Source organism: Xenopus tropicalis, chromosome 1 (assembly GCF_000004195.4).
Source record: "Xenopus tropicalis strain Nigerian chromosome 1, UCB_Xtro_10.0, whole genome shotgun sequence".
Lineage (NCBI taxonomy): Eukaryota > Metazoa > Chordata > Amphibia > Anura > Pipidae > Xenopus > Xenopus tropicalis.
Window position 1 is genome coordinate 120,572,568 of NC_030677.2, and position 26,539 is coordinate 120,599,106.

At 37.4% G+C, this 26,539-nt stretch overlaps 1 protein-coding gene across 1 annotated transcript in view; it reads left to right on the plus strand.

Annotated features, from left to right (window-relative positions):
• Nucleotides 1–13,225: 13,225 nt before the first annotated feature.
• The window catches only part of znf462 (zinc finger protein 462), a 51,290-nt gene continuing 37,976 nt past the window's right edge, over nt 13,226–26,539 (plus strand). Inside the window, exon 1 of the mRNA XM_002933988.5 lies at nt 13,226–14,100. The gene's annotated coding sequence lies outside the window, so the exon portion shown is untranslated. The remainder of the gene's footprint in view (nt 14,101–26,539) is intronic.

Here is a 26,539-nt window from a genome sequence, read left to right on the forward strand (position 1 = left end):
CATTGCAGCTCCCTTACTGCAACGCCTCATGAGCCAGAATCAGGTGTTTACAGGAAAGAAGCATTGAAGTACATCATGTTTTTGCTTATTTTTTTTCTGCTTTAGAAATTTACCCAAAGCATTATCTATTACAGCCACATTTCTTCAATCCTTATGTATACACTGGCTCATCTGGGCTACACAGCCAAGATAATACTGATACTTAACACTTATTTTATTGTATATTTTACTTTACAAAAAACAAAGCTGAAACAGAGTAACAAAACTCAAAAAAAATATCATGTTATTGTTCCTTGCACTGCAGCACATTGTGAAACAGATTAGATATGTTTACTTACCAGAAGGTACCACAATTGTACCACAGTTAGAGCTACTACTAATAGACATTAAATAAAGCTCATGTATGTCTGCAAGTGGTTCCTCTGTGTAAAACCACTTTCGTTAAAGTTACTTGTGTCAAAATGTGCTCCTTGCACGGTATAGATGGCATCACTCTGCTTTTCCTGCCTTTTCTGCTTTCTGACTGAATAGAGCAATGCTCTACCTATTGACACATGCCAAGGACATTCCCCCTTACAACCATAATAATAATGCTGGAATTCTGTGGATTTTCTACATATTTTCTGCTAGTTCTAATCCACTTCCTAAAGAGCACATTTAAAGAGCAAATAACAATCCTTTGTTGCCCTTAGCGTTGAACAAAGTTAATATGTGTTTATAGACACAGCTCAAAAGTTTGCAAAAGCAAGGTACTATAGCACTCCAGGTTCAATAAAACCACTTTTATTGTGACAATGGCATTATCACAGATGGGTGGTTCTTTGTGCTTTGCCAGCTTGATGAAAAATATTGCTATGATGATGCCATTGTGACAATAGTTTTTATTTTGCCTTGACTACTGCATTACCTTACTTTTGTATTACATATTCTCTCCTCCTGCTTTCTCATTTAGTTGATAATATTATCATTAACCCAGAGCCTTTTTATATTGTCAGAAATATACTTAAATAATAGTTTAATTATGGCTATGTGATTAGATAACTCTTTTCCAATGCTGGACGTTGGGTACATATGCTGAAGTAAAATATGTACATGACGCAATGTTCAACAGCAGCTGCATATGGGACCTATGTGGCCAGCTTTTTTGCCAGGAAATTTTTAGCCGGATGGGCATCCACCTATAGCATGAACTGATTAGCTACTGCAATAAAATTCTGGGTAAGATTTGCAGAAAATATAGATTGGACTTGAACCAGTAACAGTAGCTTTATCTTTTAACCAGCCCCTACTTGGGGAACTATTGTTTGCAGTACAGGTATGAGTTTCTTTTATCTGGAAACCCACTATCCAGAAAGCTCTGAATCAGGTGATGGCAATCTCCAAAAGAGTCCATTTTACTAATCCCCCATCCATTGCCTGCTTCTTCCCCGAAGAGTCTATTTCAGTAAAATGACTCTCATAGTAAAGATGACCTTTACAAGCAGAATAGCACAGCGGAGCTAGCAGACGCCACCTTCTGAATCTTTGTGTTATCTTCGGATCAGTTCGCCAACACAGAGCTTGCTGGAGCATGCACAGCTGATGGTAATCCCGCAGTATCTTTAAATGCACATGCGCCAGCAAGCTCCATGTCGCCAAACTGATCTGAAAATAACACAAAGTTTCAGAAGATGGCGCCTGCTACAACTGCACCATTCCACTTGCACAGGTCACCTTTACTATCAGAGAAACTGTTTACTGAAATAGACTCTTTGGGGAAAGTGCAGGGAGGGGGCTCAATGAAGGGTAGTGGATGGGGGATTTTTCTGGGGGTGGGGGGTTAAGAAAGTAATTCAAACTTTAAAAATTATATCTTTTTTCTCTGTAATAATATTAAAGACAGTACCTTGTAATTGATGGTTGCTAAGCTGCTAAAATCCATATTGGTAGTAAAATCCCATTGGGTTTATGTGATGTTTACATTTTTTTTAACAGACTTAAGGTATGGGGATCCAAATTATGGAAAGATCTCTTATCCAGTAAAATGCAGGTTCTAAGAATTGTGCATAATAGATCTTATATCTATATCATGTAGAGATGTATGCATATATGCATCTTGCAAAAGGTCTGTGTTTCTGCGATTCTTGGTTATTTGCAACCATGCATACTAACAGTTTTGTTTTTCATATTGCTTACTGGGCCAACATTCTCTCCTACAGCTATGAAATCACAGGAAAGGGAACATGCCAATATGGGTGCAGTAATATTCTTTTCTTATTAGTTTTCTGTGAGCATGTAACAATGATTTGGTCTGGTGGTTTGACTGTGTCTGTTAGAAAAGGGATTTGTTGGGTGTTATTTCCTATTGGTCAACACAATCAGAGAAATTATTGAGGAAAGAAAATAATAGTAATAATGAAATGTGTCGCTTGTACATTTATTGTTACTATTTTCTGTCTTTTAGCCTATGAATGCATGTGGAGGTAATGCAGGAATAAAAGCTTTCCATGTGTGCTAAGGGCTGAATTAGTCCAGTAACCTCAGTAGAAGGTTTTTGAAAGGTTTGGCATTGCAGCTAAAGCTTTCAGTAAGCTTTCCTTTTGCTCCAAGGTTGCAGAAACCTTGTCACATGTCAGAGAGAAGAAGGAGAGATTCGGTGAGGGAGAGAGAGGAAAATAAGGGAAATGTAAACAAGAAGGCACACAGACATGGGATTAAAAAAAAAGGGATAGAAAAATGATAAACAGATAGATATCTGTAGAAAAACAAGAGAGAGAAAAGTGGAAAGAGAAACTGATGTAAAATAAACAAAGGACAAAATAAGGAGAGAGATCCAGAGAGACATAGAACGGGTGAAGATGTACAAAAGACAGCACACAAAGACATGGCATAAAAGAAAAAGGCATAGAAAATGAAAAACAAATATCAGGAGGAGAGAGAAGCATGGAGAGAGTAGCTGGCGTAAAATAGCAATTGAATACAAAAGAACAAAAATGGACATATGTGAAAATGGGTTCAGAAGATGCCCAATAACCATTATGTTAGAAATGCTGTTAAACTAAATATGTTTTATACAGTTTCTAAAATAATGTTTATTGGGCATCTCCTGAATCCATTTTTACATATGTCCATGTTTGTTATTTTGTTTTTCCTTGCTTATTTTCTCTCTCCATGTTTTTCTCTCCTATTTCTACAACAAAATCCTAATTGAGGTATATAGATCAAACAATAAAATAATTAATATTATTGCTGCCTATGGAGAATGGAGAGTGGAGTTTTGGTCTTTCAGTTAATAAGAGAGAAAACACACACACAAAATATTTCTGTATTGGATTGTTTCAAATAAAGTTGCCCATTGTTTTAACATTTGCTTTTAGTTAACTTAAAGGGACATTAAATTACATTTAGAAAATATATTGTATTAAGTACTACAATACTTAAAAGGTGGATAACAAACTAGACTAGTCACAGTTTTCTTGTTGTTTGAATGGCATATGCCATATACAAAATATCCATACTTATAAAGAATATTTAAAAAACAACAGATTTAACATTTAGACAGCCTGTTTTTGATATTCTGGGAATATTATGCTCTGTAGAAGCTATCTTCATAGAGGCTTATTCAAATAGCAACAGATTAGAAGCTAAAATTGTCTGTCCGTGTGAACTATATAATTCTGGTATTAATATACTGATCTTTTTCTTATTATTAGTAATAAATTTATTTTTAAAGCACCAATTGCACTGAACATAAGGGTACATAATAATTTGCAAGCAAACTGATACATGGCATCAATGAGAAAAATGAAGGTACTGCCTGCAAGGGCATACAATGTATAGGGTGGAAAATAGTATACTCAATAATCAGGACATAAACAGGAACAATAGGGAACAGAGCCATCTTGAGCAATGTAAACAAGTAGAAAAGGCCTTTTCAAATCAAAGCCAGAGCCAAAGCACGCCCAAATGAACAATTGTGTCAGGATGGCCTCCTATGCGCATCATGTTTGCATACATGGTAAGGAGGTATATCTTCCTCAGGCCTATCATTCAGGAGCACACACTAGGGTGTCCCTAGGTGAAACTTTCCTCTTGAACAAAATTCTTCCAGTGAATGAGATATTGAATGTTACTTCTAACCTAACAGGAATCCAAGATTTCTAGAACGTCAGACTCTTGGGGCCTATTTCTTATACTTTGTAAAATGCATTTTTTTAATTTACGCTGTCTAAACAGCAGATTTGACACTGTTACTTTACGCCGCTTTGGTCTAAGAGAAAAAACTATGCTGTTTATTACACAGCGAAGCCTGGCGATATGTGCCGAATTTTGTCACCATTTTTTACACTGCCCATTTAAAGGAACAGTAACACCAAAAAATTAAAGTGTATAAAAGTAATACCCAATATAATGTACTGTTGCCCTGCACTGGCACAACTGGTGTGTTTGCCTCAGAAAGACTACTATAGTTTATATAAGTAAGCTGCTGTGTAGCCATGGGGGCAGCCATTCAAAGGAGAAAAGGCACAGGTTACTTAGCAGATAACAGATAAACCCCCATTATATGGGGCTTATCTACTAGTTATCTGCTATGTAACCTGTGCCTTTTCTCCTTTTTTCCAGCTTGAATGGCTGCCCCCCGTGGCTACACAGCAGCTTATTTATATAGTAGCTTTTCTGTAGCAAAAACACCAGTTTTTTTGCAGAGCAACAGCACATTATATTTGAATTACTTTAAAACACTTTAATTTTTTGATGTTACTGTTCCTTTAAGAGAGACTGAAGGAGGTAGAGAGAAGCCAGATGAAAAGACATTCTTGACCACAGGTTTTTAAAGGAAGGACATTTTCATGCTGCAAAGGAAGGTCCAGTGTATTGCATATAGGATTTACAATGTCCTTGATCTTGAAGGGACCAATGGGGAGCACATTTAGGAGAAGACACTTGAAGTTTGATTCTACCAGACCATGGCAAGCTAGGGTCCAGATAGACACACAATCACAAAGAGCAGATTATGCAGCAGGCACGTCTACTTTGGAAAGTTCAGATGGAAAAACCAAGTGATTGAAACCATAATCCCATAGGTTTATGCCACAAATTATTATGGGCAAACTGAGTCCATGGAAAGACCAATTATCGTGGTTTTTGGGAGATAAAAGAGTTATATTTGATAAGTTCTTTCCGTTGGTATGCAAAGGAGAAATTCAACTTCATGCCTAAAGTTTAGAGAATGCATACCAAAACTGGGGTACAAATTGGACACCATGATCGGAGACTATGGAAAAGTCAGGAAAACCAAATAAGTGGAACACTTCTTTAACAAAAACCTTGGCCAACAAGGCTGCAGATAGAAGCTTTCTTAGATTTTTGCAAGCCTACAATGAATTCTATGGAAATATCAGACCAAGGCTGGAAAGGAACTGGTAAAGGCTGGAGAAACCCTCAAAGGAGGGAACAAGGTATCTTCAGTATCTTTAGTTCAGGCAGAGACAAACTTTGCAACAAGAGAAGAATTAGTTCACCTGTCTTTTTAATGTCTGCATGATTTGCAAACCTGGAAGAATGGCCCATGAATGGACTTGAGCAACCTTAGGTTGAGGAATGAAGATCTAATACAGAGGGAGGCTCAGAGAAGGGCAAAGCTAGAGACACAGGACTAATAGTCATAATGGGACAGGGAGGGAGTGTGGAAATTTAAACTTCAAAACCCAGGGATCAAGACAAGGCACCCACTTTTACATTTTAGGAACCTGGTCTATAAGAAATGAGAAAACTGAACCAAAAACAATGCCAATGGGCAACTTTATGTTGCCAACACCATCATTCCGTTACGAGAAAAGAACACACAAAGATGGTCATTGAAACCCAAATTGCTAAAACAGGGTAGAACCCACTTCAAGAGTAAAAGGATGGGAGTTGTCTGGGTGAATCAGAACAAGAGTAGAGCTAAATACAAGCTTCAGGCGACCAGTTAACTTTCAGAGTGAGAGCTGTGATAGGGGTGACTAAAAAATTGCAAAAGAGGCTAAAAGGCTTTCAGTCCCACTGGAGTAAGACAGTTCAAGACTGTGGTATTTATTTCAATATTCGAAAAGGAGATTCTATAACCTGACAATGAAATCTTGTTTCTGTGGAATTTCACACTTCTCCAGTTTGGCATAAAGGTTATACTCTCTTAGTAGCTAAAGAACAAATCTGACTTGAGAGACATGTTCAGGCAGAGAGGAGGAAAACACCAAAATACCATCCAAATAGGCCAGAACACAGGACTGAAGTAGGTAATGAAAGATATCATTGATGAAGTCCAGGAACACTGCTGAGGCATTACATAAGCTGAAAGGCATGACAATTCATAATGACCATGCCTGGTATTGAGTGCAGTTTTCCACTCATCTCCTTGATGAATACAAACAAGTTTTTTAAATCCCTTTTTTGTCTAATTTAGAGAAAATTCTGGCTTCTTCCAGTCTGTCAAACATTTCAGGAATACAAGGAAAGGGTTAATGGTTTTTGGCAGTAATTTCCTTAACCAAAAAGAAGCCAGCACCAGCAGGAGAGGAGGATTTTCTAATAAAACCTTGTCTTTCATTCATTCTGTTGTCAATGCGAATCACTGAGGACACCAGCAAATCAGAGGATGCCAATTCATCTTTGAGATCGTCATTCAGACCCTGCCAGAAAGCTGCAACTAAGCAATCATTATTTTAGGAAACTTCAGCAGCCAAAGTGCAAAAGTCCAAGTCTGCTGCAGATGGAAATTTTCGTTTAAGGGACAGATACATTGATCACAACTCGGTGCATCAAAGATTTTGTGAAAGGTGGCAAGGAAGGCTGCAAGATTATGGACAACAGAATCATCTCTAAAGGTGGCCATACACGTGGCGATCCGACGATGTTTCGTACGACCATCGGTCGCACGAAACATCGTAAGATCCGCCACACACCATTCAGGGCTGAATCGGCAGGTAAGGAGGTAGAAACAATAGGATTTCTACCTCCTTCTGCCGATTCAGCTCTGAAGGGAGAATTTTGGTCAGGCGCCTTCTATGGCGCCCGATCAAAATTTTCAAACTTGTCCGATCGGCGAGTCGTCCGATATCGGCAGCTTCCTGCGATATCGGTCGACTCGCCGACATGCCATACACGCACCGATTATCGTACGAAACGAGGTTTCGTACGATAATATCGGTGCGTGTATGGCCACCTTTACCCACAGGCAAGAGGCCAGGACAAGAAGCTTCCCAACAAGCAAGGCAATTACATAAGCAACTTTTGACTTCTCAGTAGGGAACAGATAATGAGTCAATTTAAGGTAAATCTTACACTGGTTCAAGAAGCGACGACAAGCATCTCAGTCATCTGCATAATGGATGGAAACTGTGATCTTGGCCTCAAAAGCTTAAGTTGCTCCACAGGTGCCAAAGATGGAGGAGGCGGAGCTGAAATCCCATGAGATTATTTGAAGGTATCCAGATAGGTAGAAATGTGCTGCAACAGCTGAGATAAATTCTGTTTCTGTATTTTTTTTCAAAATGTGTCAGTTAATAGAGCTTCTACAGCAGAATCCGCTATTGAAATTCCTTTTTTCAAAAAACAGATTTTTTTATATTTCATTTTGAAATTTCACATGGGACTAGCCATGTTTTTCATTTTTCAGGGTGCCACAACCATGTGACCTGTGCTCTGATAAACTTCAGACAAACTTTACTGCTGAGCTGCAAGTTGGAGTGATATCACCCTCCCCTCCCAGGAGTCGATCAGCAGAACAATGGGAAGGCAGCAAGATAGCAGCTTCCAGTAGATAGCACTCAATAGTAAGAAATCTAAAGCTGGCCATACACGCACCGATAATATTGTACGAAACCTCGTTTCGTACGATATTCAGTGCGTGTATGGTAAGTCGGCAAGTCGACCGATATCTCAGGAGGCTGCTGATATCGGTCGACTCGCCGATCGGCCAGGTTAAAAGATTTTGATCGGGCGCCATAGAAGGCGCTTGATCAAAATCTGCCTTCTGGGCTGAATCGGCAGAAGGAGGTAGAAATCCTATTGTTTCTACCTCCTTATCTGCCGTTTCAGCCCTGAAGGTTAGTGGCCGATTGTACGATCGGAAATTGCCACGTGTGTGGCCACCTTAAGTCTGGCTTGCAACTCCTCCAGTTACATGGGAGTAGGAGAAACAATAGGTTACCTGAAAGCAGTTCTAATGTGTAGCGCTGGCTCTTTCTGAAAGCTCAAACTCAGGCACATTGCACTGAAATGGCTGTGCACCAATATTACAACTAAAAATACATTTGTTGGTTCAAGAATAAAATTTTAAATGGTAGAGTGAATTATCTGCTATGTTAACAGTTTAATTTAGAAATAAAAAAGTATACCATAAAAATCATGACAGTAAGGAGAGCTTTGAGGACCAACAGAGAGAACCTGAACAAGGAAGAGTTTGATTCAGAAAATGTGGGACAGACAAGAGTTAAACAGAATTGTAGTCTTATAAAGTCAAGGAGTCAGGGAAGGCAACAAACAATTAGTATCAGGAACAGGTACACAGTCAATAAACAGGAGATCAACAGGAATAAAAAGGGATACAGTGTATAGTGAGAAGTGTAGCGGTCCAAAGACAGACCCTGGCAGATAGTTTAAGTGGTGAGGAGGTTTTACCTAAGAATGAAACAGAGAAGAAGTGGTTACAGAATTCTGACCAGATCCATGAGGCTGTGTCAAAAGCAGCAGAGAGGTCAAGGAGTATTAGTTGGAGGAAAGCTCATTGGAGATTTTGGTTAGTGCAGTCTCAGTTGAAAGCACTGGGTGGAAACCAGAAGTAGGCTGCAGGACTATTCTTCCTGGGTAAAAGGATGGAAAGCCCATGCCTCACTACAAAAGCTTCCTTTTACAAAACATAGGAAAAATAATACCATTTTGAGAGTAAACAGATCTCAGGGTTTTACTGGAGATTTTGGATGAGATTATCCATTTAGAACAATCGTAATTACTCTCGGTCTCATAAACAATCCTAAATATGCAGATAAATAAGACTCTTTGAGAAGATTAATAAGTAACTTTTCTTAACACTAATAGAAATATAACAAAAAGATAAAGTTAACACTTAAAGTTAATACTTTAAAAAGGCAAAGTTTGCCTTTACAACAGTATGGATTGATGTTTTGTTAGAGAGAAAACATTTGAACATATACTGGAAATAAATTACATTGTACATATGTTATTTCAGTTTAGTAATTTTAGATTTATTTGTAGATTAAAGAATAATTTTTAATGTTTTCTCATTAGATTCTATATGTTTATGCATTTTTAATTCCAGAAGTTGGTTTATTCTTCCCCATTCTTATCACTTTCACTTTAAGTATTATGACATGTGTGGCACTTTCCACAGAGTTGCTAACCGTATGTCATTAGGGTGATAATGATTTACTCTGGGCATCTTTCCAATCTAATTTAATTTTACCATGGAGGAATTCGTTTTTTTAAAAACCATGGACTGTATCATTATTAGCCTATTGTGCTAAGTTGGCACCTCTCTTATCAGCTAGCTCACAAAATTGCCTTTTGCTGTTCCCATTGACTTTAACTGGATAAAACCCTGAATGGGCCAATTTAAATGTTCCTTATGGATAAAGGGTAAGTGCTCTATCCATGTGCCTTTTAACTGCTTTCAGCTATGTTTTGGCAAGGTCAAGATCCTCAATAAAGGTCACCCATTTATCTTTATATTTTGCAATAAACAGACACAACCAATCTTTCTTTTTAAATTAGTCACATAGTATAAATGAAAGAAAATAAAAAAACATACATGGATATCAGGAGTGCTTCATGTAAGATTCCTCTCCAGTCTGATCATAGCAATCAAACGGCAGTTTGAGTACCAAATGGGGCTTAAAAGTAGAAAGGTATTATAATAACCCACAGCAATAGTGTGCTCTGAGTGACCATGTGTTAATATACTTGGTCTGATAGCCGTCATTCAATTCATTTGTTTGGGCAGCGAAATGCAAACTGGAACCCAAAACATATAATAGGTAATGTAATAAACATCATAAAGTTTTCATCTTGTCTAGCAACCAAAAGCAATCAATCAAAAGTTTTCTATTAAAAGCATGACCAGTAAATGCTAACTGCTAATTGGCTGCTTTGTGACTTTTATTGCATTATCCAGTGAATGACTTGTCCAAGCAATGTAGCTGGAATCTGAATCACTTTCTCATGTCACAGTAAGATCATTTTAACTGAAAGTGATACAGGTACATGTGGTTGACTGTGGCAGCATTTTGTACACTATCATAAGTGTTTCCTCAGCTGTTCACAAAAAGTGTAACACACAGTTAATGCTACACACCAGCCACAGGTATGAATAACATTGTGTACATACACTAAACCACACCATTTGCAGCAGAGAATTTTATTATGTGGCCCATGCAGCTCCACAGGAATTCGCTATACCTGATACAAAGAGGGATGTAGTCACTCTGTATAAACTTGAACATCAGACAGCATACAAAGTCATCATTTTTATTACGATTACCAATAACCATGGTCAAATACAAAATGTAACTAAGCCAGGGCTACATTATGGGGCACATTTACTAATCCACGAACGTCCGAAAAGCGTGCGTTGTTTTTCGTAATGATCGGTATTACGGCGTTACGACTTGTGCGAATTGTCACGACTTTTTCGTAGCCATCGCGCCGAGTACGAAAGTTTTGGACTCATTCAAGCTTCAGTATCGTGACTTTCCTTGGGACAGGTTGGAGCTGCAGAGTGCCATTGAGTCCTATGGGAGGCTTCCAAAATCATGCAAAGTCTGAAAGTTTTGCCCGCCGTTTACGAGCGCTCAATACTAAAAAGTCCCGACAATATACAAGCAAATCGTAACGGCTACGAAAAAGTCACGACAATTCGCGCAAGTATTTTAAAGTAATTGAAATATAACGTATTGTGGCCCTGCACTGGTAAAACTGGGGTGTTTGCTTCAGGAACACTACTATAGTTTATATAAATAAGCTGCTGTGTAGCCGTGGGGGCAGCCATTGAAGCTGGAAAAAAGGAGAAAAGGCACAGGTTACATAGCAGATAACAGATAAGACACCATTGTATTCTACAGGGTTTATCTGTTAGCTGCTATGTAACCTGTGCCTTTTCTTCTTTTGAATGGCTGCCCCCATGGCTACACACCAGGGTTTATATAAACTCTAGTAATGTTTCTGAAGCAAACACAAAACTTTTACCAGTGCAGGGCAGCAGTACATTATAGTTTAATTTCTTTAAAATATATACATTTTTTGGTGTTACTGTTCCTTTAACTTCCACTTATAAAGGACATGTGATTTGTATTCAGTTTAAATAATGGAGAAAGAATTGTGGTACCAATTCATTCACTGACTCCAATAAACATTTGGCTAACTAGGTAGAAAGTCAAATGTATGCCTCAGCAAGCTTCAAATTTCAGTGCAGAGATGTAGTATATTTAAAATGATTTATCAAATATCCAAGATGCCATCCCTCAAGCTTATTTGCTACTTCAATTTTAAAAAAGGTTATTTATAAGACATTCACAAGCAGGATATTACTGGCATTACTAATGCCATGCATCATGCATTCTAGGTCCATTTCACTCATCTACTGTGTTTGCTTTGGGCTAAGGTAATCATTAGTTACCTCATTTTATATTTTCTGTCCCTATATTAAGATTAAAATGAGTGGCTGTGATGTTGAGTGGGTGAATGGCAAGTGGGGGTGGTCATGGCATATAAATATTTTTCATGGCAAACTATGCATGCCACAGGCCCCTTCCTGACCCTGGATTTCACTTTGGAAAGCTGGTAATCTTACAAATTAGCCTTACTTATAGACACCCTCTCTTAAAGGTGAAGGACAACCCTAGGACTACCTGCTCATCTGTTCTGAACACAATTCTAAAATTAGCAGAGATAACAGAAAGCTTTTGAACTTCACTGAGTCTTCAACATTATAAAATAATGATTGTAACTGATATTGTAACTCTTCTGTGGCAGTATGAGCAATTCTCTTCATACACATTTGAAGAAGTCCAAATATCTTGATTAAAGTGCTCATGCATTTAGAAAAGGAAACCTTTAAAAATACATACCATAGGGTAATGTGTATAATAGTTGTACCCTGTAATTAGCATTTTTTCAGATTGAGTTGTATTAAAGGTGAGGTATGGCCACCTCAGTCACAATGCTGTACTTGTTACATAAAAATTTCATATTAAGCAATATTACATTAAATTAACATCTCAACGTTATTTGCTCTTAATTCATTTAAGAATCTAACACATATATAGAAAGTACAGGGCACTGAAATAACCCATGAAACCACCTAAATTATTACTTATGTGTTTCTGCTTGTACTAACCTTGCAAAGACCAAGTGTTGATTAGTTTCTAAAGGTCACTGAACCAGGCTAAATCTGCCCATATTATAACATAAAGAAATATTACTTTTTATGTGATCTCTTATGTATTTAGTGTGTTGCTTCTGAGCCAAGTTCTCATAAAACAGAAGAGGCATAAGTTGTTTACATTATAATCCTTTAATAAAGCATGGATCAAAAAAGAATGTTTAAACTGTACACAGAAACTAAAGGGTCTCAATATAGGCTTTAATAGGGGCCTCAAAATCCTTTTCTAAAAGATATTATGGATTCTTACCATAAACATATTCATGAAGGTCTACTGATAGGAGAGCAACAGGACATCCCTAATGTATGTTACATTCATAGTTAAAATCCATAAAGTCCATTAGAAAGGAGAAATGTTGGTTTAGATGGTGCTACAACTAAACCCATGCCACTAGGGTGATAATAGTCCAGTCCTGGAATTAATACATTCTAATTCTTCTTTACTCTGAATGGTAACATAAAATGTCTGGAGTGGATCACTATCACCCTAATGACATGAGGTTAGGTGGCATCTTTGCTATAGTGCAGCCACTTGTCTTTATGTGGAGATGGACTAATATGACTGTCATCCTTTAATGAATATAAAGAATGGCTAGAAATACTGTTATTTTTATTATTTTGAAAGAATGTAAACATCTTGTTAGGAATGAGTCATCTTGTACTTCTTGCTTGCCTCTGCAGCTATTTGCAAAATAGCTCTTCTATATAACCAGATTATTTCTCAGGAGAAGACTTCAAAATACTTATCAGATTCTGTGAAAAGCCATTTTAAGTAACAAAAAACCCCAGAAAGCATTGGGGTAAAAAAAAAAAATGCTTCTAGTAAATGTGGGTTAGTGTCTGCTCTTGCAACGACCAGCGGGAGGTGTGTGTTGTGGAAAAGCTGTGTGGACAGTGCAAAATGATTTAAAGTAATCAGTAGAACTTAGCAAGCTTCATTTTGTGCAAATCATGGAGGAACCTCGCTGAACGGCTGTGACACGAGGTTCTCTCAGAACATATGACCATTGGATTGTGAAGGCAACAACTTTCCACAAGAAGCTCTTCCTTCACTTGCTCCACCTCCTGTTATTGTTAAAGAGGGGTCAGGTTGCGTGCCTCAGCCTTAAACTTTGGGCACTTTAGCCTTATCACCTTGCCCACCACTAGTTAGACCTCGGCCCACGCTTCTCCTGGTTGCCCAGGGCTGCTGAGGCTTTGTGTGGTGTCTCCTGGAGCATATGGGCTTCCATTGTATGGCTGCACGTTGCTGCAGATAGAAAGGCTTCGCGCACCCCCTGGTGCTCTCGCGTTCTGTGTGGTAGGAGATTGTCCTCTCTCGCTCTCTCCCTCTCCCTTCTGGTTGCTCATTATTCAGAGAGGGAGAGACACACACACATACTCAGTGAGAGAGAGAGAGAGAGACGGATCTTTCAGGTCATCTGCAGCTGCAGAGCAGCAGCAGCAGCCAGTGAAGGAGAAAGAGGAGGAGAAAAAAAAGCAGGGAAGATGGCGATCCTCCATTGCTGAGACCTGGCAAGAGCACGAGAGTCAACAAACAACTTGAGACAGAAAAGGCACCATCTCCACTGCGCGTTACCACAAGGCGACGGCACGCTAAACCCTAGCGAGTACATAGAGATTGGAAGGGGACAAGGAGCAGGACAAGGAAGAGGCTGGAGCTGCAGCGTCCCGGGCACTAGTCTGTAAGTTCTCGCATTGGACTCTCCTACGCTAATGGCCATTGTTCACTCGTTGTTTTAATATCTCTGGGTTTAATGTCTTCGCTGGCTGCGAAAAGTCCTATGGTTTGCGTTACCGGGGTCAATTATTACTGTTGAGTGAAGGGGTGGGAAGACTCTCATGAGCGTTTTGCTGTCTGGAGAAGAAAGGAGGTGGTGGTGGTGGATATGGTAGTAGGAGGAGGAGAAGGGCGGCTAATTAATGAATCCATTAATTGACCCCCTTCGTCAGCCCAAACACCCCCAAGTGGTGGAGATTAAAAGGAACCGGAGGATTAAATAAATTATAAAAAAAGAGGGGGGGGGGGAAGCGACTGGCAATGTTTGCATGCACTTGCTTGTGGAGAGTTTGATCAGAAGCTGGGGAGAGACCAATACCCGCACAGGGGGAGGAATTACAACATTACTGAGCTTGGTGGCTGCACGACCCAAGCAATAGGGTGACCTCTTTCTATCAGTTTGTAACCAACCCCCTTCCTCCCCAGTTCTAGAGGTCTCCTGTCACCCCCCCCCCCTCCCTCTTGAGCTGAGATGACATGGAAGGTTGAATTCTGGGTCGGAATCTCTTGTCTAGGAGGGAGGGATAGGAGGAGGGGGAGGTTGTCGCTTAGCTCCAGGCTGGTATTTCTGTAGGGTTCGCCTGGAGGAGGAGAACAAATTCTATTCCCTGTGGTTTTAACTGAATTTAGAATCATAAATGTAGCCAATAACACTTCCTGCCCGCTTTCATTTGGCCTCAGAAAGAACATGCCCACATGCTCAGAGTCCAAAGAAGTCCCTGCTCTGCCCTTTGATCTCATTGGCTGTCATTATCTCCCTGTCCTCCATTTTCAGGCTGTCTGGGTTGGTTTGTGTCCAGACTCCAAAGCACAAAGCTTCTCTAGCATACACCCTAGCCAAGCTTTCTCTGGTAACATTCCTCTCTTCATTGTAGCTTACTGTACTCAGCTCAACAGCAGCATAAGGCTAGACAACAGAAGTGTATTTCATGTCTTTTTATGAGAAGAGCCTTCAAGCTGGGGGTTTCCTTCAGCTTTTTTTCTTCTCTGTGTGGTTTCAGTAGACTGATTTCATGTTTTAAGAGGAAGTGGCTACAGTAGTTGTTGCAGAATGCTGTTATCTGAGTCAGGTAAGCCATGTCATGCTGTAGCTCCACCAGAAAATGGAGGAGAGCAGGATCTGAAGTAGACAAAATGAGGTGGTGACAAACAACAGTATCATGGATCTTTATCATCCTAGTGGCTTGCATAAAACATTACTTCTCAATAGAATTTATTTTTCATGTTGTGTAACACGTAGCCAGAAGATTGTGTAGGAATATTTTGGAAGTCAGCAGCTTATTTTTTCAGCATGTATTAAGATTCTTTTTGGTGGTCATCATCAAACTTCTCATATTATGATCAATTATCTGTACTAAATGTGATGTTTAAAAGCCTTAATGAGTTGTTAATGATGTTGAAGTTGAGGGTATTGGTATATGTGTACAGTGAGCAAGAAATATGATGTATGCCCAGGTAATATATATAAATATGGGCATATTTTTATCCTCGGTTGATCTCAGAACCTGATGATTGTGCATAAAATGTTAAATTATCCAGAATGCCCCTTGAAAACTTGATCCAAGGTATAGTGATATGAACATTGCTTTAGCAACACAAGTATGTTATAGAAATGCAGATAGTGGAATTCAATGTAACATGAATTTGATAGCATAGTAAATTTCAGGTGGACACTCTCCTCTTCATCTACAGTTGTATGTGGTAATACTCAATAGTGATGGGTGGGTCAGAAAAAACTCAATTCACACCCAACCCTAACCTTCAAAACCTTAACCTACACCCATCCCACAAAATGTTGCCATTGTAGGACCCAACCCATAAAATGTTGCCATTATAGCACCTACACCCAACCTTCTTCATTTGTTACTTCTGCCTGCAGCTCTGGTTCCAAGACAGGGATTTTTTTTGGAGCATACTTCCCCACAATATTTGCTCAAATTAGTTTTGGGTCAACACGCACATCCCTAATACTAAGCCATTGTCAATTGTAGCTATTGTTAACAAATCCATCAAATTTAATATTGATCTAATACCAGTTATTGTTTGTTGGCCATGCCTATGTGCATATATATATATATAACACGCTGTAAGGGTGGTGAACACCTGAAATTAAATAAAAGCAAATTATGGCTTAAAAATTAGGCTTAAAGTTACAGTGGGAGGGTAAACCAGACATGGAGCAGAGCGCTCTGTCTACACAAAACTCAAGCACCCAACCTGTAGCTGGTGATAGGGTGTGCTCCACTCAGATACAGGAGCAAACTATTACCCAGGCCAAGGCCTCTTTTTTTTTTTAATTTTGATTACCCTTTTAAAGAGTTTGTAACTGTTATAAACAGTTTTTGATATAAAGCAATAGCACACACTGAAGGACTTCCTTACTAGGCATCTAATTTTTGCTCTTTGTGTTATTGCTTTAAAGACAACCCTTAGAGGGACTCTTACATACATGGCTCTTCTCAACAGCTCTTGTCTTGCTTTTTTTAACTCGGTATGTTTTTTTTACTGGACATTGGTCCCACTGGTTGTTTGTCACATTAATTTATTGCTAGCTGCACTCTTTCATCATTTAGTTGCTACTTTTAATTAACCTGGTAGATTGTCAGTGGTGGTGTGATGTATTTCTTCAGAGCTTGCCCTTTACTGTTTTCAGGGTCACAGAGACCTATTGATCTATTTTACCAGTAGCTTTGGAAAATGTTGGCTTAAGATATGGTGATCCAAATACGGAAAAAAAACATTCTGGATAACAGGGCCCATATTTGTACTCACCAGTAGTAGTTGCCCTTAATGACCACATAAAGTGCTGTTCTTCTGAAACATATCGTTCTGCTACTACTGATCTGATAGACTTGTTGTTTCAAGTAAAGGGTCTTTCGTTATTAGCTTGGGGCCAATAAACAGACACACAATGTCCAGAACACTTATTAAAGATACCCTTATGTGAGAATATGTCACTGACTGTGCTTATTATTGGCAATCTTGTACTCGGAAAGATACTGGTATGGAAGCTTGAGGGGAAGTGCACAATAGTGGTATAAATGATAGCAAAGAACAGCACAGTTTGCCATACCACCTATGTCCTACTGAATTACAGAAAGACTGTTATTCCGTGACTGTGGCACGTTTTTTCTTTAGAATTCATGGATGTTACTCCTTCAGTCTGTAGTCTGTTCTTTAACTGTCACCCATATTGTTTGATATTATATATTGTATGTGTATATAATATACATGTTACCTTGGAATTATTTTCTTCTTTTAATTACTCTAATGCATATGTACCTGTTTTAGGCAAGAAACTAAGCACATTATGTTTTGAGATTCTGTGCCAGCCCAAGGCGACTACTGATCTGTGCCTCCAAAGTTTCCCCTGGTAGCTCCCTTCTACTCTTCTGCTGATTCAGAAGGGTTAGTTCTTCTTTACCTTAGATGCAGAGGCTACTGAATATGTCAGGGCTATATGATCAAAGAAGTAGAATAAACAAGAAATTTTCAAGGTACGCATATTAACCAATTTTTAGAACAATATGGTGAAGCAAGCTGCTGTGGTCCAGATGCTACAGAACTACAACTCACAGATTCTATTTCACCCCAGCTAGATGTAGAGATGATTAACATTGTCCTGCAACATCTAGAAGTTTCCAATTCTTTAGCAGTTTCTTGGTTGTTGATGGTAGAGAGCTAACTATAAGAGCTTTTACTTTGTTGTCATGAAATAACTAATTTCACAGCACTTAACTTCGCAAAGACGATTAAAGTGAGTCAGTCAGTATTAAAGATAATCCGGTAAGAATAACAATCAAGTTATATCTTTACATTTGCCTACTTTTTGATAATATTTTTTTTTTTTATGGGACAGAATTTTGACCAGTGATCTGTACTCCGACATCTGGAAATAGCATACTTCATTTTCTAATTTAAGAGAAGAGTGAAGTTACTTTTATCTTATTTTTCATTAAAATAAAGGGAAACCACTGGTTTACAAAAGTAGGTTCAGCGGTGAATATGTCTTGGTATTGTTGCTGTTGGTATAGATATTACCTAAAGAGCTGTCAGTACACAAACCTTTTATTAGATGTTAACTCTGTTAAAACCAATATTATGTTGGAAGATAAATTATATAATTTAAGCACAACCTTCTTTTAGTGTGAAGTTGGATTTACAGTTCTGCAGTGATTAAGGACTACAGTAAATTTATGTAAAATGCCACTACTATTCCAGCTTCAGGAGGCATTTAAGTTCACCTAAAGCTGATATTTTATATACATTCTCCATACCAGGGCTCTTTGGGAATATATTCTACATATTCTTTTAATTTAAAAATGCATATTTATTTTATATTATTAAGGCGTTAGTTGTACTTTCATACTATAAAGGTGGCCATACACGCACCGATATTATCGTACGAAACCTCGTTTCGTACGATAATCGGTGCGTGTATGGCATGTCAGCGAGCCGACCGATATCGCAGGAAGCTGCTGAAATCGGTCGGCTCGCCGATCGGCCAAGTTAGAAAATTTTGATCGGGCGCCATAGAAGGCGCCTGACCAAAATTCTCCCTTCAGAGCTGAATCGGCAGAAGGAGGTAGAAATCCTATTGTTTCTACCTCCTTACCTGCCGATTCATCCCTGAATGGTGTGTGGCGGATCTGACGATGTTTCGTGCGACCGACGGTCGTACGAAACATCGTGAGATCGCCACGTGTATGGCCAGCTTAACTTTCCCCTATAATTAGCTGAGTTTGTTTAGAGATAATAGGCCATTTATAAATAAGCTCTGTATGAACGAACCTCACCATTTCACCTTTCATGTGACTTTTTTTGCCTTACTGATAAGCAGAATTATACTATACAGGGGGTACTACTTTGTTTCTGTTAACACATTGCAAAAAAACCTTAAAATCTTAGGCATAAAATACCTCCAAAACAGGCCCTATGTGTTAAACAGGTAAGTATACTGCACTTTAAGTTGACCATAAATGCTAAAACATTATCATATGCTGTGTCAGATAAATGGTCATAATATTGCTTGGTATATAGAAGGATGATTTATTGACATGAAGATTGCTGTCTTGCAAATATAATTGTTTGTAGAAAAGATTACTCATCAGATGGATCTTGCGAACAAAAGCAGCAGGATCTTACTGTTGAACACTTGTATGAATGTATATTTTTTTTCCTTATATAGCACTACTTGTGTGTGCATTAAAACACACAAACGAACAGTCTAAATATTCCAACCTGTCCGAATGCAAAAACCACTAACCTACATGGTACGATAATATATCATTTTCTCAACACAGATTGTTCTATAAAACCTTGTATTTGATGACTGTATCTGTGCATGTATACCCACCTTTTCTTAGAGGACCGAAGAATGACTGCTCTTTTTACAGTATCAATGGTACATTCTTTTAGATGAAGAAGAAACAGTATATTTGGCAGTGAAAATAAATAAAGAATGTACTTCTCCACTTGGCATTGCAATCTAGTCACCTGAAGGATTGTTTAAACACTGGTATTTTAGGGTAATAGACATGTTGTGTCCTGGGCTAGGTCACTGTATTGCATCAGACTTCAGAGTAGCCAAGGGGTAAATTTGCTGTACTGAATAAGGCTGAAAAAGGAATAATTACCTTTTTTATGCAATAGCTTTAGTGTTTACTAAAAATTATTTGCTGGCATAACTTTAGATAATGCACCGAAGGTAGACATGGCTCTGTAGTTCCACTGCAGAGTAGATGGTGAATGTGTACATAGTTCTGGGTTGAATTTAATGGTTTTAGCAGTGTTGCTGACTTTTCATACAAGCATGAAAATGGTGTATGAAAATATACAGGAGTGAATTTCTTTTTTTTTTTTTTAATGTGGACAAATTATTTTCTCAGATTTTCTTGCAAAGTAAATATCTAATAAATAAATGATGGGCTCTTAGATTAGAGGGATTTTTCATTGTTTTATATCAATGACTCCACTAACTTTAGTTTTAATGAGGTGCTATAAAAAAGTACTCTTTTATAGCACCTAAGTTACCAATAGGCCACATGCACATTTTCAGGTGAGAGTCTCTTGACAAGCATTTGAACAAGGGCCTGCACACCTGTCTTGCGGAATTTTTTTTTTATCCAATAATATATAATTATTGGAGTGTGTCTTGTAACAAAATATATAGTTTTAGATATTTATGGAACTTGCTTATCTATTTTAGCTTGTGCAATATATTTACTACAGTGTTTTGGAGAGAGATTATCTCATCATGTGCCTATCTCATCAGGTTACCTCTAAAATAAATGTGATGTAGATTGTAGAATAGAACTTCTCCTATCTGTAACAATGCTTGCTCATTGTTTTTAACATTTAAACCAAGTATTCCTGTGATTCTTGCATAGATGGATGTTTCATGTAGGTGAGGCCTGGGTGAGATTCTTACACCAGAATTTGTTACCTCCTTTTAAGCTGTCCTATTTATACCCTTCAGTGTATCACTTTGCTCTGCCCAATTTTAGCAGTCTTATAAGTAAGTGCTGCTTACTAACTTCACTTCAAAATGGCTGTATACCCCCGTTAAACGGCAACTTGGGAAACTTAAGCTTCTTCATGTTGTAACTTTGCTAAGAAAACAGTTAAAACAAACCAAGAAAGCAGGGGGTTGTATACTAGTATTTATTTTAGTAACAAAAAACAGGTTTTTTTGTGGTTAAAAAATGCAAAAAGTTTGTTCAGAACAAAAGCTATTCACATGTTGAACAAGCTTAAATACTGCCCCATTAAGTATAAAAACATCTATCAGTTGGTCCCTTTATAATTCCACAACTGGGGTGGTCCCTAAACATTCGAAACAGCCTAAGAGCTTTGGCACACTCAGCAATTTTAGGCATATGCCACCCGTCGTTTTACCTAATTTGAAATGCAGCTTTAAACTGTTCAGTACTTCTCTACGGCTAACAACGACAATAATGTACTGTAACTCAGTCCATAAAACATTTTGCAAACAGGATTTGATGACCTTTACACATGTTTAGGCTAAATCTATTGCAATAACATCTTATATAAAATAGTTCTTATTTATATTTAGGTGGAAAAGCAACATACTTGGTATTTGAAAACAGAAAAGCAGGTCTTGCAATACAGAAGAAATCGAAGAAGCAACATGGGATTTCTTTTCATAGTTTGTGAGACCAGCTCTGTCATTGATACTTTGGAAGTTGAAGCTAAAACTTTCTGCCACTCTGGTTTAAAGCAACAGATCATGTTTAAGAGGCAACATTTTCCATTGCTTTGGCCATGGCCATCCATTCAACTTGACTGTGTCCCTTTTCTGCAGGTTATAGAGAGAGATGTGGTCTTACTTCAGGTTGGCTAGTGTCTCATTATATGTTCTGATAGGGACTAATTTTGCACGAACCAGCTTATTGTTGATCCAAGCAATTGAAATTGTTAATATGGTTTGTTTAAGGAGCTGCTATTTATAGCCCTCAAGATACTCTTTGTGTATCTTGTGGCACACAAGGGTTAAACCCTTAACTCCTTTCAAAAATACATGTTTATGTACATGTTTATGTACTGGGCTATTATATAGGAATAATCTATTTTTTACTGTTGTAAAATAATAGGCACCTTTATAAATCTTTGGGCTGTAGGCATAGTACTTTTATACAGGTTATAGAACTCCACCATGTGTATTTTTATCCATGTTTTTTTTTTTTTTTTCAGTCTAATACAGGTACTTTCTCTGTAATAATAGAAAAGTACCTTGTTCTATGTCAATTATTGGAAGCAAAACAATCATATTTGGTGTTTTTTTTAATGGTTATTAAAACTTTTTTAATGTTTATTTGTTAATTAAATTTTAGTATACTTCAGGTATGCTGATCCAAATTATGGAAAGATCCCTTATTCCAAAAACCTTAGGTCCTGAGCATTCTGGATAATGGGTCCCATAGCTGTACTACTTTTATTTCTGTAAGACATGATACAATTGACGTTACTGATGACAGCAATGACATCGCTAAGCATGATTTATCAGGCGATTGTGTTGCTGGTCTTTTTTGGATATATATATATATATATATATATATATATATATATATATATATATATATAATTATACAGCAGAGAAGAGATCCGCACTCACAGGACTTATAGAATTAATATGGTGCTTATTGAGAAGACTAACGTTTCGGCTATATCACTAGCCTTTTTCAAAGTGACTCACACAGCAAAACCAGTGTCTAATTAACATTCAGTGGTGGGAAAAGTGGGGAACGACATCATCAACACACGTCAATCATTGGGGAAAAACACCAAAGTTGTGAATAAACAAAAGAATTTGCAAAAAAGTTAAAATAAAAGGGAATATATACACATAAAATACGGCATATAGCTACTATATACAGGAGATTCTGAAGCACTTGTCACTTTGAAAAAGGCTAGTGATATAGCCAAAACGTTAGTCTTCTCAATAAACACCATATTAATTCTATAAGTCCTGTGAGTGCGGATCTCTTCGCTGCGGTATCTAATTCTTCACCTGGGCCTGCACCCAGGCTATTGTGACCTGATTGACGTGAGTGCCGGCTCTCTCCTGATATATAATATATATGCTTTATTTGTGTTTGTAGGGCTATAATTGTGAATAATTATTCTGAAAATGATCTTTGTTCAAAACATAGTGGGAATTTATTTTTAAAGGGATTCTGTAATGATTTTTATGGTATACTTTTTATTTCTAAATTACACTGTTAACATTGCAGATAATTTACTCTACTATTTAAAATGTTATTCTTGAATCAACAAATGTGTTTTTTTTTTTTTTAGTTGTAATATTGGAGTGTAGGCAGCGATCTTAGTGCTTTGTGCCTGAGTCTGAGCTTTCAGATAGAGCCAGTGCTTCACATTAGAACTGTTTTTAGATAATCTATTGGTTCTCCTACTCCATGTAACTGGAGAAGTCATGAGCCAGACTTGGATTTTTTATTATTGAGTGTTATTCCGGTATCTACCACTTTTAGCAATACAGGTGTCACGAAGCTGCTATCTTGCTACCTTCCTTTTGTTCTGCTGATCAACTGCTGGGGGGAAAAGGGAGGAGATATCACGCCAACTTGCTACACAGCAGTAAAGAGTGACTGAAGTTTATCAGAGCACAAATCACATGGCTGTGGCACCCTGGGAAATGAAGAATTTGTCAAGCCCCATGTGAAATATTAAAATTAAATTTAAAAAATCTGTATGTGCTTTAAAAAAAAAAAAAAAAAAAAATGATTGCAGGATTCTGCTGGAGAAGCTGATGTGTTTTTAAAAAAAACATGTTTTGCCATGACAGTATTCCTTTGAGAAAAAAAATGGTCTGCCATCCTATAGCTCTTGGTAAAAGATATTTTCAGATGGTCACTTTATTTTTTTATCACTCATTCCTATTTGTTTATTTTGAATGTGATTATTTTCAGCTACACCACTGACTCTCTCTTACATATACAAAAATATACTTAAAGCCTTAAACTTGAATGCAAATATTATGTGGTGGATTCTATGCAGGATGCTGTTATGTTTGAACCATAACCTAGCACCTGAAGGCTTTCATTTAGTGTATGACTCTTTAACACTGCAACAAAGGAAAATTAATGTTCTTTTACATACGAAGATGTAATCTTAAGCAGGACCTGTAATTCAGTCTCAGCTGAGTGCAGAAGTAATGCTTAACCTTATTTTGTGTGGTAAAACTGACTTTAATTTCCACCAGTCTGGTGCTATCTTGTTAGTATAACAACATTGTGATGGTTTTACTATTAAATGTGCAATAAATCTTTAGAGAACACTTGGCAAGCCTTTCAGCTGCAGCATGCACAGAGCATTGAAATGAAGTCTCCAGATCTGCAGTGTAAGCAGTTGTCCTAGAACTGCTGTGACGCAGGAGATAATTCTGTTGGGCAAGTTACAGCATGGGGGTGGATCTACAATGCAGGATGTGTAATGTCAACATGAAGCTTAGGAACTGGCAGCTAGGAGAAAAGCAGCCATTTCATGCCAGAGCTGGAAACTATTGTGAAGTTTATTACAGTTCTTATTTTACCTTAAATTTGGGGAATCTTCTCTTTGTTTTATTTATTTTGCTGGTTCAGTATGTAATAAACTATATATGTTTCAAATCAGCTCCTTTTCTTTTTTTCAGGGATTAAGGAACAGATAGGCAAGTCTAGTAATTACCAGCTATAGAGGAAGAATTCAGAATATTCCTTTAGATCTGTGCTCAGGTTCTTAAAGAAATAAGAGGCTTTGTTGAAAGAATAGTATCTACATGGTATTTTCAAGTACAGGATTCACCAGTACACCCAAACACCTGACTCCTCCTCCAAAACAGAAATTTCACAAGGATCTTCTCGTGCTTAAATACACTTTTCTAAAAGCATGCAGATTGAGTTGTTTGGCAAATGTCTGCAGTTATAATAACCTAAATCAGAAATCTCAAACTGGCTGTGCATTCAGGTAGCTAGTTAATTGTACATCTGGCCAGTCCCTTACAATTAAATCAACAGGCTTTGAATGAAAAAGAATCTAATTTGCATTTGCAAAGATGATGTAGTCAGGGGCCTTATTCATAATAATATAACTGGTAGAAAAATTATCCAAGCCATTTTTTTCTCATTCTTGTAGTTATTTTAGACTTCTGGAAATTCCAGTTATTTAGTTTTTTTTAATGCAGAACTGCAACTTCTGGATATATATTGTCCAAATCCACTTTTCCAAAATTCAAAATGTTGGACCTGTGTACGAGTTTTTCAGAACTAATGTGTTTAAAATCCATCTGCTGTTTTCAGATGGGATGGAAGTATTTTTAACCTCTTAGCAAGGATTGTTAAACTATGGGTTGTGCCTACAATTAGGTCCTTATGCTCTTTAGGTAGGACAATATAAGGAATGAATATACAGGTATGGGACCTGTTATCCAGAATGCTTGGGACCTGTGGTTTTCTGGATAAGGGCTTAAGCTTATTTAAACAATAATTAAACCCTCTGGGATTGTTTTGCCTCCAATAAGGATTTATTATGTCTTAGTTGAGATCAAGTACAAGGTACTATTTTAATATTACAGAGAAAAAGGAACCTCATTTTAAAAATGTAAATTATTTGATTAAAATGGAGTCTATGGCAGATGGCCTTTCCGTAATTCCGAACTTTCTGTATAATGGGTTTCTGAATAAGGGGTCCAATACCTGTACTATGAATATAGTAATATTTACTTGTTCAAAACTGTGAAAAGAAAGAAAATAGTAATTGAAACAAGGCAGTTATTTGCAAACCAATTTTTGAAAGCTGATTCACTGACTTTTCTTGAGATAAAAATTAAAACAGTGGGTACAGGGAAATACCTTTCCAAGCATAGAAGGTGTGGTTTCTCTCTATATAGGCAATAAAAAAGCCCAGGGAGATGTACTTTTTTTGACTGACAATGCCATAGTGACAGGTCACAGTCACTCCTGGTGTTTTGTAAGGGATTTGTTAACATAATAGGAGTCCTGTGTAGGGATTAGGTGTTGGTGACTGACCTGCAGTAAGCCATTGGCTGCAGGCTTAGCAAGTAGCGTCTTTAGAGAAAGAAAACACACACACACAAATAAATATATATATATATATATATATATATATATATATATAGAATATATACATATATATATATATATATATATATATATATATATATATGTATATATTCTATGTTTGTTGCTAGACTTCCTCTAGGCTTTAGTATTCTAATGCATTTGCATCATATTTCTGAATGCCATGTCTCTCTGCTGCATGATTGCTGGACCTTCCAACTTCATTGTAGGACATATTCTGAGGAGTAGTTCATTAAACTCAAACTCAAGCTTTTGAAAGATATGCTCCATAAAGCTATTTCCTGTTATTTGGCTAATGGCTGTATTTCCGATATTGCCATATGCTTCCTGTAACAAACACGGACAGTAGAAGTTCAAGAGTAAACTGGATTGTTATTAGATATGCCTATTTTTTTTAGTTTATATTTAGTGTTACCCACTGAGTATTGTTTCTATCCATAGGAATTCATGTTACCATTTAATTATACATTTATATAAATTAAGGATGCACCAGATCCATAATTATTTGTATTCTTTTAGTATAATGTGTGTGTTCTTTAGGATATATCTCAAACTCCCCTACTAATAAATGGAGCTTGTCAGGGGCCCAGTCCAAACTTGGGACTTGGACTTAAAGAAAGTATGCAGATTTATATTTAACATTTTTTTTTAATAATTATCTTTATTGTTAAAAAAGGGTATCTTTTGTAAACTGGTCCCTTATTATATGTTTACCTTAGCCACTCT